This window comes from Oncorhynchus keta, chromosome 8 (assembly GCF_023373465.1).
Source record: "Oncorhynchus keta strain PuntledgeMale-10-30-2019 chromosome 8, Oket_V2, whole genome shotgun sequence".
NCBI lineage: Eukaryota > Metazoa > Chordata > Actinopteri > Salmoniformes > Salmonidae > Oncorhynchus > Oncorhynchus keta.
In genome coordinates this window covers 40313810-40325386 of record NC_068428.1, presented here as the reverse complement: position 1 = coordinate 40325386, position 11577 = coordinate 40313810, and the positions used below count along the sequence as shown (strand labels likewise).

At 44.7% G+C, this 11577-nt stretch overlaps 2 protein-coding genes across 2 annotated transcripts in view; one reads left to right on the top strand and one right to left on the bottom strand.

The window, feature by feature from the left end:
* Positions 1–2261, bottom strand: part of LOC118387134 (muscarinic acetylcholine receptor M5-like) — a 15502-nt gene extending 13241 nt beyond the window's left edge. Inside the window, exon 1 of the mRNA XM_035775303.2 lies at positions 1844–2261. The gene's annotated coding sequence lies outside the window, so the exon portion shown is untranslated. The remainder of the gene's footprint in view (positions 1–1843) is intronic.
* aven (apoptosis, caspase activation inhibitor) overlaps positions 1–11577 on the top strand; it is a 48049-nt gene that overhangs the window by 11032 nt on the left and 25440 nt on the right. The window lies entirely within an intron of this gene.

Here is an 11577-nt window from a genome sequence, read left to right as displayed (position 1 = left end):
TGCTGAAGCGCGTAGCGTGCAATCTTTTTGTCTGTCTTCAGTTGCAACACTAACTACCAAGTTACAAACTGCCTCTGGAAGCAACGTCAGCATAAGAACTGTTCGTCTGGATTTTAATGAAATAGGTTTCCATGGTCGAACAGCTGCACACAAGCCTAAGATCACCATGTGCAATGCCAAGCGTTGGCTGGAGTGGTGTAAAGCTCGCCGCCAGTGGACTCCTTCCATTGGTGTGGAAGAACTTGACTGTCCTGCACAGAGCCCTGACCTCAACCCCATCGAACACCTTTGGGATGAATTGAAACGCCGATTGCGAGCCAGGCCAAATCGCCCCAACATCAGTGCACCAACCTCACTAATGCTCTTGTGGCTGAATGGAAGCAAGTCCCCGCAGCAATGTTCCAACATTGCCTTCCCAGAAGAGTGGAGGCTGTTATAGCAGCAAAGGGGAAGGGGGGGGTGAACTCCGTATTAATGCCCATGATTTCGGAATGAGATGTTTGACAAGCAGGTGTCCACATACTTTTAATCATGTAGTGTAGCTAGGGACACTAAGGGCTTTATTCAATCCATATGGTGGTGGTTCAGCATTACAGCGGGGTTGGAAGGTAAAGGGAATGTTCCTGTGTCAACGAAGAGGTAAAAACTGCGCATGTCTACAGGATGGGAATTGACCTTTTTTACATTTCAGCGATACAGATTTAACAGAGCCCTTAGAGAGTAAGAATAAAATAACTAATGCAAACATGACAAAAAATAAATGATATTACATTACAACAAAGCCGCGTGACGTATTCCATGATCAATTATACAAGGAGAAAAATCAACAACAGCAATGTTTCAATCCCAAACAAGCTATGTGGATAGCCTTCTTTTTAGTGTTGTGGTTATGAAGTCTTGGTTACGAGCTCTTGGTTACACTTCAACAGGCACAGTGTGGAGAGCAGATAGATTTACCACATCCAGGTATAGATGTGGTTACCAGACCTGTGAACCACTGTTTCCCATCCATCCCAGCTCTCCACCACATCAGACAATGAGCTGTGAGTCTGTAACGACGAGTCTCCAACTGCCTCTTTTGTGGCTTCGGTTTCTATGGTTTCAAAGATGGATCCTCTTTAGAAACCTTTTCTCAGAGGTTGAGTCAGGTTGAGTGTCTTATCAGTCCAGAATGCGTAACTCACAACAGGCTTGTAGAATGTTGGATGCACACAGCTTCTTGAATTTATAGAGCGGAACTGTTTCTCCAACTGTCACGTTTTAAATGAGTAGAGGATGCTTATGCGAAGCCGCATTGGCTGGGTATTTTGGGGAGGTGTGTCCCCCGCGGCCAGTAGGTCACAATGGGACGCTAGTCTATCGCGTCTCGGTGTATGTGAACTCTGAATTTGATTTAGGCTCTTAGCATTTGGGAGCTTAATGAGTCATAATCTGCATACAGGACATGAGGGTATATCTGTATAAATATAATTATCTCTTTTATAGTTCTATAGGTAGCCTATAGCTTACTTTTGGGAGAGAAGAAAAACAATTACAGGTATTAAACTACTGTAGCCTAGCTTATTTGTTTTCCTCTGGGGGAAAAAAAACATTAAGTTGTGCAATATTGTCATTAAATATTTGTCAGAATTATATGCCAATCTAGGTCATCCTGTGATCTAATTCCGCATAAGCTCATCAAATATTGACTAATTCCCCTGAAATAGGTATTTTATTATACCAGAGCAATTTAACTGTTTAAATCAAACACTAGCAGTAGGCATACTATAGTTAAGCACTTGTTCAGTGATTTATTTTTTTAATTTCCTGAGTCATTAAAAGATGTGAAAGACAGGCTACTCACAGCAGATATGTCATCTCCCAGATATGTCTCTCCGGTGCTAGGAAGTCTTCCACACGGTCACGCTCCTCTTCAATATGATCTTAGCTATTCCTTTACCTGTCCTCCAGGTGAGCTCTCTCTCCTCTCTCTCTCCTCTCTCTCTCTCTCTCTCTCTCGCCTTCTTTTGCTCTCTTTCTTCAACCTTCTCCCTCTCTTTACCCTTCCTCTCCTTTTCAATACCTCTCTCTTTCTCTAAATCTTCGTTCTCACTTGCTCTTTCCCATGCTCCACTCCACCAGGTCAGAATAACCCTAGCAGAAAGGCTAGGTAAAGGTCTTTGCTCTCACCTCATAGTGTTCAGTGTCTCCACTAGTCCAGAGCAACATGAACTGTTTACAGTAGCTCCAGTCTGTAAGTGACAGACAGCCTCTCTGAGCCAGGCTGATTGGAGGCTGAGCAGTTATCTTCCCTAGTGGACAGTAGAATGACTTCCCCAGTTGTAGCTGTGACCTTTACAGCAGAGAGAAAGGAGGAGATGTTGAAATCATGTATGTCTTCTCTGTAGATCTCATTTTACAATAGAGAGGGACTACGGATGATGTCTTCTCTGTAGATCTCATTTTACAATAGAGGGACTACGGATGATGTCATCTCTGTAGATCTCTTTTTACAATAGAGAGGGACTACGGATGATGTCTTCTCTGTAGAACTCTGTTTACAATAGAGAGGGACTACGGATGATGTCTTCTCTGTAGATCTCTTTTTACAATAGAGAGGGACTACGGATGATGTTTTCTCTGTAGATCTCTTTTTACAATAGAGAGGGACTACGGATGATGTCTTCTCTCAGGTCCTTCCAGTGAAATCTCCCAGTCTCTCAGTGGATGCCTTCTGGGAAAAGCAGAGTGTGATCTAGGTGATCTCTGGCGTTCACGTTCTTATGCAAAGAAATGGAGCAGATAGTCAACTGTCCTCTGGATCTCTGTTGAAGTTAGAGCAGCTCTGATGTGGACTGTGGGTGATGGAGCATGTCTGAGGTTCCCCAGGTGTGGAGGCTACAGCCTGGGTCGACTCCACGCGGACCACAGTCACAGATGGAGCCGAGGCTGGGCGGGAGGATAAATTCCCCATGGCTCGTCATGTTACAGGACACTGAACATGTAGATGGGAGGAGGAGGAGGAGGAGGATAAATTCCCCATGGCTCGTCATGTTACAGGACACTGAGCATGTAGATGGGGAGGAGGATGAGGAGGAGGAGTGTGTGGGTGTCCACTGCCGTTGGGTAATAGATCTTCAGACAGCCTGACACTTCCTAATACATAACGAGTTAATTTGATAGCTCTGACACACACACACACACACACACACACACACACACACACACACACACACACACACACAGAATCCTAACAGGCAGTGGGAGTGGCATTGGAGGATATGACTTGTGATTGGTCCATTGAGTGTTTGACCAGCTTTAGGTGACCTCAGCGGCTCCTGGCACACGTGCGCGCGCATCAGTTAGTGTATTTCAGATGGTGTTGACATAGTTACATTTTCCTGAGAAAAATTTTCATGCTTCTTGGAGTAGAATGTATTTTTAAAAAGTCACCAGAAGTGACCTCAGTCGTTCGACCAAAAACAATCTCCCATGGGGCATGCGCCCGGACCCCCGCAGCAAAGGCGGTTATATAAGAATCCATATTGAGCCGCATGGTTATGAGTGTCCATATTGAGCAGCATGGTTGAGTGTCCATATTGAGCAGCATGGTTGAGTGTCCATATTGAGCAGCATGGTTGAGTGTCCATATTGAGCAGCATGGTTGAGTGTCCATATTGAGCTGCAAGGTTATGAGTGTCCATATTGAGCTGCAAGGTTATGAGTGTCCATATTGAGCTCCATGGGGCCGTGAGTGTCCATATTGAGCTCCATGGTTACGAGTGTCCATATTGAGCCGCAAGGTTCAGTGTCCACGGGTACGCGCATGGGTGTCCATATTGAGCCTCATGGGGGCGTGAGTGTCCATATTGAGCCTCATGGGGGCGCGAGTGTCCATATTGAGCCTCGTGGGGGCGTGAGTGTCCATATTGAGCCTCATGGGGGCGCGAGTGTCCATATTGAGCTCCATGGGGGTGTGAGTGTCCATATTGAGCTCCATGGTGGCGTGAGTGTCCATATTGAGTTCCACGGGGGCGTGAGTGTCCATATTGAGCTCCACGGGGGCGTGAGTGTCCATATTGAGCTCCACGGGGGCGTGAGTGTCCATATTGAGCTCCACGGGGGCGTGAGTGTCCATATTGAGCTCCACGGGGCGTGAGTGTCCATATTGAGCTCCACGGGGGCGTGAGTGTCCATATTGAGCTCCACGGGGGCGTGAGTGTCCATATTGAGCTCCACGGGGGCGTGAGTGTCCATATTGAGCTCCACGGGGGCGTGAGTGTCCATATTGAGCTCCACGGGGGCGTGAGTGTCCATATTGAGCTCCACGGGGGCGTGAGTGTCCATATTGAGCTCCACGGGGGCGTGAGTGTCCATATTGAGCTCCACGGGGGCGTGAGTGTCCATATTGAGCTCCACGGGGGCGTGAGTGTCCATATTGAGCTCCACGGGGCGTGAGTGTCCATATTGAGCTCCACGGGGCGTGAGTGTCCATATTGAGCTCCACGGGGCGTGAGTGTCCATATTGAGCTCCACGGGGCGTGAGTGTCCATATTGAGCTCCACGGGGCGTGAGTGTCCATATTGAGCTCCACGGGGCGTGAGTGTCCATATTGAGCTCCACGGGGCGTGAGTGTCCATATTGAGCTCCACGGGGCGTGAGTGTCCATATTGAGCTCCACGGGGGCGTGAGTGTCCATATTGAGCTCCACGGGGGCGTGAGTGTCCATATTGAGCTCCACGGGGGCGTGAGTGTCCATATTGAGCTCCACGGGGGCGTGAGTGTCCATATTGAGCTCCACGGGGGCGTGAGTGTCCATATTGAGCTCCACGGAGGCGTGAGTGTCCATATTGAGCCTCATGGGGGCGTGAGTGTCCATATTGAGCTCCATGGGGGCGTGAGTGTCCATATTGAGCTCCACGGGGGCGTGAGTGTCCACGGGTACACGCGCCTGTTGGAAGATAAATAGATCAGTAGCGTATGACACAGAAAATAAATATTGTTATTTACAAGACTTTCGCAAGAAAGTAAACTGAAATTCAAATTAAAACTCCTCAATGCATATCTTATTTTAATTTATCCCCAATAAACTACCTTATTATCGCCCCCCCCCCCCAAAAAAAATAAAAAATAATATTGAATTCAAATGGATTGACCCTGCTTCTAATCTAGTATAGCCTTGTAGTCTCTAGTACACTTTTCAGTGTTTGTAGTACTATACAACATATTAGGGGTAGGCTGTCATTGTAAATAAGAATTTGCTCATCTGACTTGCCTAGTTAAATAATAAATTATTGTTGTGTGTTAGGCTATGCTTGAGGGGGATTCAGTCATATCTGACCAATGATACGACGTCATAACAACAACATCCTTCTCCTGGGTCAGGCCTGCTTAGTGAAGGCTGTTCATTAAGCAATGCGACCATTAGCATTACATAACACTGTCATAACAATGTCATATAATAGTCATAACAGCTTATGACTACAGACTGTTATGACATATAAAAAGTATTTTCTTTTTCTTTGTGTATTCATTGGGTACATTGTTTTCTGTAATATTGTATTTTTTTGTATGTATTGCCTTACATTGACTCATAGATAAATGGCTCAAAAGGAAAACATTAAGTTAACAAATGTAAAACTGCACTGTTTGAATTGTAAATTATTTGTAGAAGACTTAACCAGGTGTAGCATTTGGCCCACCTAGTGCCTTTTCACTGTTTTAGGTATTAGGTAAGCTGGTTGGATAGCAGTATGTCTAGCTGGTTTAGGCAAATCCAGCTCTGTGGTGCCCGCTGAAGCTTCCCTCCCAGACACGCTCAACACATTCTATGCTCGCTTCGAGGCAAACAATACTGAGCCATTCAGGAAGACTCCCGCTGCTCCTGACGTCTAGGTGCTTTCGCTCTCCGAGACTTACAGGAGGGAAATGCTCAAAAGAGTGAATACTTACAAATCCGCCAGCCCTGACGGCATCCCTGGCCACGTCCTCAGAGTGTGTGCTGACCAGCTGGCATGCATCTTCTCAGACATCAGTCCCCACCTGCTTCAAGGAGACCATCGTCCCAGTGCCCAAGAAAAACAAGGTGACGTGCCCAAATGACTCGCCCCATTTCACTTACCCCGGTCATCATGAAGTGCTTTGAGAGGCTTGTCATGGCCCACATCAAGGCCAGGCACACTGGACCCACTCTAATTAGCCTACCACTCCAACAGATCCATGGAAGATGCCATTTCCATCACTATTCACACAGCCGCTACACATCTAGTCAAGAGGAACACCTATTTGAGAATGCTGTTCATTGATTACAGTTCAGCATTCAACACTATTGTTCACTCCAAGCTCGTCACCAAGCTCAGAGCCCTGGGTCTGGATACCACCCTCTGTAACGGGATCCTGGACTTCCTGAAGGGCAGACCACAGGCAGTGAGGATTAGCAACAACACCTCCTCCACACTAACTATTAACCCCTGAAGGTCAATGTCGGGGCCCCTGAGGAAATAACATTTGCATAATACAAAAAAAACAACATAGATAATTTTTTTGTTGTATTGGATGCTTCAAATAGTGTTGGCTTTCTGCCGTGTTTGAGAAGTCAAAGCTCTTTTGGATGAGTTATCTGTGAAGCTGCCACTGCTGCTATCTTGATTTTACTTGGTTTTTTTTTTTTCTCCTCACTGTTCTCAGCCCCTCAGTCTGCTCCTCCCAACCTCTTCTCTGAGCAGAGCAGGCAGGCCCGTTGCCTTAGCGACTCCACACAGACACAGCATGTACACATGTTGCTCCAGAGCAGGTGCTCTTCTTACTTCAGACAAGCATGCGTCAAAACTTGGTTCATTTGCACAATGTCTCTCGTTCACATTTGCTTGTAAATGTCCAAACGCAAAACAAAAAAAAAGACATCCGATAGCTGCTACCTGTATGTATAACTTTATGAGCTGGATTGCTGGTCTTTCATTTTCGTTTGCGGTCGTTCCCTTCTCATACTGACTCGAGTCTGTCCTGAGGAACCACTGAACTCACTGGGAGTCTGGACTGCATCACCACTCATGCTGCACTGAAGTTAACACACTTGAATATCATCACAGCATGTAGAAAATGTTGAAACTTTAATTACTGTTCACAAAACAATGTCCATACAGGTGCAAGAAGATACTGGTAGCCCACAAAGATTCCTTGCTTTCCTTGCTAGTTAACAGCTGAAGCTTACATCAATTCACTACCCTAGTACCTTGTTGGTGATAATATGCAAACCATAACGCTAAATATTTCTGATTTCAATGCTGATAAAGCTATATTAATTTAGTCTCCCCCGCCTCATATCTCTCCCAGTTAAGATCATCTTTGCAATATGCGGCTAAATACTTTGCTGTGCATCCTGGATTTTTTGCGGGGGAGCACCAGTGCACCTAGAAAAATGTACTGTTTCTAGCTTTATTGTCTGAATGAAATATCTTGCGTTGTGGTCTTAACCTCTCTGGGAAATGTGGGACGGTAGCGTCCCACCCCCCAACAGCCAGTGAAAGTGCAGGGCGCCAAATTCAAAACAACCAAAAATCTCATAATTAAAATTCCTCAAGCAAGGCAAGTATTTTCCACCATTTTAAAGATACAATTCTCGTTAATCCAGCCACAGTGTCTGATTTCAAAAAGGCTTTACAGCGAAAGCACCACAAACGATTGTTAGGTAAGCACCTAATCACAGAAAAACAGCCATTTTTCCAGCCAAAGTGAGGAGTCACAAAAAGCAGAGATAAAATGAATCACTAACCTTTGATGATCTTCATCAAATGACACTCATAGAACTTCATGTTACACAATACATGTATGATTTGTTCGATAAAGTGCATATTTATATCCAAAAATCTCAGTTTACATTAGCGTGTTATGTTCAGTAGTTCCAAAACATGTGGTGATTTTGCAGAGAGCCACATCAATTTACAGAAATACTCATAATAAACATTGATGAAAGATACAACTATTATACATGGAACTTTGGATAAACTTCTCCTTAATACAACCGCTGTGTCAGATTTCAAAAAACTTTACGGAAAAAGCACACCATGCAATAATCTGAGTACAGCACTCAGAGCCCAAACAAGCCATAAAGATATCTGCCATGTTGTGGAGTCAACATTAGTCAGAATTAGCATTATAAATATTCACTTACCTTTGATGATCTTCATCAGAATGACTCCCAGGAATCCCAGTTCCACAGTAAATGTATGATTTATTCGATTAAGTCCATCATTTATTTCCAAATACCGCCTTTTTGTTAGCTCGTTCAGTTCACAAATCCAAATTCACGACCAGCGGACAGGTCCAGCCAAAAGGTCGGACGAAAAGTCCAAAAAGTTATATTACAGGTCGTAGAAACATGTCAAACGAAGTATAGAATCCATCTTTAGGATGTCTTTATCATAAATCTTCAATAATGTTCCAACCGGAGAATTCCTTTGTCTGTAGAAAAGCAATGGAACGCGAGGTAACTCTCACATGAGGTAACTCTCACATGAGGTAACTCTCACATGAGGTAACTCTCACATGAGGTAACTCTCACATGAGGTAACTCTCACACGCGTCACGAGCCCATGGCACTCTGCCAGACACCTGGCTCAATCCCCTCTCATTCAGCCCCCCTTCACAGTAGAAACCTCAAACAAGGTTCTAAAGACTGTTGACATCTAGTGGAAGCCTTAGGAAGTGCAAAATGACCCCACCGGCACTGTATATTGGAATGGGAGTGAGTTGAAAAACTACAAACCTCAGATTTCCCTCTTCCTGGATGGATTTATTCTCAGGTTTTCCCCTGCCATATGAGTTCTGTTATACTCACAGACATCATTCAAACAGTTTTAGAATCTTCATAGTGTTTTCTTTTTTTGTTACTCTCAAAGTAACGTTAATCATATAGTTTGCACACGACCCGACATCCGTTTGGAATAAGAAGTCATGAATGTATTTACGTTCGAGTTGTTGGACAGCTGTTGGAACAGCTGTTCCAGTTGCATGGCTCCGATTGTCCAAAAGGGGTCTCCCCTTTCACGTCTTAGCCTCCTGTGTTGTTCACTCTGGAAGATAACCAGCCATGTCTACAGTTCCCATTGGTGATGAGCGTAGTAGGATAGTCTCACTTAAGTCAGATATTGAGAAAAGCGAATCTAAGAAAGCTAATCAGCTGTGCCAGTGATTGTCTGAGGTGAGCTTCTCGCCTCTTCCCCCTCGGGTAGATAGTCAAAATTCCAAACCACTTTACATACGCAGCTGCAGACTGGCGGTGTCTTGGACTGGTAGGTGAGTGGATTTCTTGAGGAAGCTTTCAACCATTTCAAACGTGCAGCTCTCCACCTCGCGTTTCCTGGTCTAAATGTTAATTTCGTCGGCAATTCACACCCTGAGTCAATACATGTTAGAATCACCTTTGGCAGTGATTACAGCAGTGAGTCTCTAGGCACTCTTGTCAAAACTCTTGTTATGCACTCCGTCCGTATGACATGCTCTCTGAACTCACTCGGGGCATGGGTACTTACTTATGCACAGTTTATAGGAGATTGATTCTCTTAACCCTCCTAAAATCACATTCATATTTAAACAGACATACTTTCATTATTCTTCATATTGTATTCACAGCATGTTGGATGAAAACTTGACAGATTAAGGGGGTTCATTTCGAAGTTATAGTATTTGGTCCATACAGTTTTTACTGACATCACAAAATGAAAACCAATATTACATTTATTTTCCATAGTTCCCCACATTCTTTGTTAGAATTATTGTTCCATTATCCACGTTTTGGGCGGGTAAAAGTCTCTTTAGACCGGCATTCCTTTGGTTGATAATAAAGGGTAGAAAGCGTTCTCTCCTTAAATTTATGACCGCGTGTGGAGGTGTCAAAACCCCCCACAGTTCCCTCCTCCTTTGCGGGTGGGAGAGGGTCTGGTTATTGTCAGCCAATGCCAAGCTGATCTGACCCATTGTGATCCTCACAGGACAGACAACAGTTTTATGTCAAACCTTGTATTTTCTATACTACAAGTGTGAGGGGGAAGAGAGAAGTGGGGGAGATGTCTATTCCATGATGTTTCTACCGCTGCAGTTTAAAGTGGAACTGACACCGTTTTAACTACTTTTGCAAAAACTTGAATCATAATATTGGTTAAGTTCCGCAGAGGTTCCCTCTGGAGAGTAAATCTGCCCCCAGATTCAGTACTCCAGGTACATGAGTAGCTCTCTGTGACTGGAGGTGTACACTGCTCCGCATAATCAGTCTGTGTGCCAGTGTGTGGGGATTGCAGTCCCCCTAGTCTGTTTATGTAATCCACAACGGTGGTATTGTCTGTTCTGACTAGAACATGACGACCCTCCAGAAATGTGAGGAACAACTTTAATGCTGCAAGGAGTTCCATGCAGTTTGTGAGTAGGACGAGATTGGGTCACCGTTCTGTCCTCGTGAGTCGCATCTCAATCCGAGAGATATGTGTCCTTCGTGACTACTTTTCTGGATAAAACAGCGCCCATCTGGACACCCTGTGACAGAAACATCGGGTGTCTCCAGGAGATCTATGGAGATCTGTACATGGTGTTGTTTGTGACGTATTGGGCTCAGACCTAGAGAAGAGACTCAGCGTTGAAACCCTCTCATATTCAAGCTTCCTAATGGGATGACTACTAAAGCTGATGCCATCAACCCTAGCAGCCTCAAGTATGTTTTGAAAGAGACCAGGTTCCCTTTACGAAACAATGCTAGGCAATTATGGAATGTTCTTATACATTCCACTGAAAGGCAAGCTTTGTATTGATACTGAATCTAGGGTTAAACCTAGGAAAGAGATTGCTTTGTATTGATACTGAGTCTAGGGTTAAACCTAGGAAAGAGATTGCTTTGTATTGATACTGAATCTAGGGTTAAACCTAGGAAAGAGATTGCTTTGTATTGATACTGAATCTAGGGTTAAACCTAGGAAAGAGATTGCTTTGTATTGATACTGAATCTAGGGTTAAACCTAGGAAAGAGATTGTCTGCGTGGGAATCAGAACGCTCTTTACTGTGTTTATTCTGAAACCTGGAAATGCGAGGAGTTCCAAGAGCAGCTGACTGTGTTTTAAGACATCTTGTTCCCGATTGAGCGCATAGCAGCCAATCGCCTATGTACGTCATCAGCTGAATGCCCCTCTCTCAGAGCTATGGCTGCCTCGGTACACTTTGTAAAACCCTGAGATGATAGTGAAATGCCAAAATTCGTATATTACGCATTGACAAGCAAATTTGCTAAATTTCCTGTGAGAAGGGTATATTGAGATGTGAAAGTAAGTGTCCTTCGGGTTGACAGATACGTGTCAACATTCTGAACGTATACTTTCCCATGCGTCCGTTTTAAAGCGCTTAGATCTAGGATTGGGCGTATGCCAGTCCCATCTTTTGGAACCAAAAGGCAACACACTGCTCGGATGACCCGCACTGAGAGAGTGCTTATGTGACCTATCACCACAGAAGGTGCTGTAACTCCCTCTGGTGGCGTTATAGGAGGCACCCTGTTTTGTTTTTTGATTTTGTGAGAAATAACATGACTGCATCCCTTGGCCTATAGCTTGGTTGCG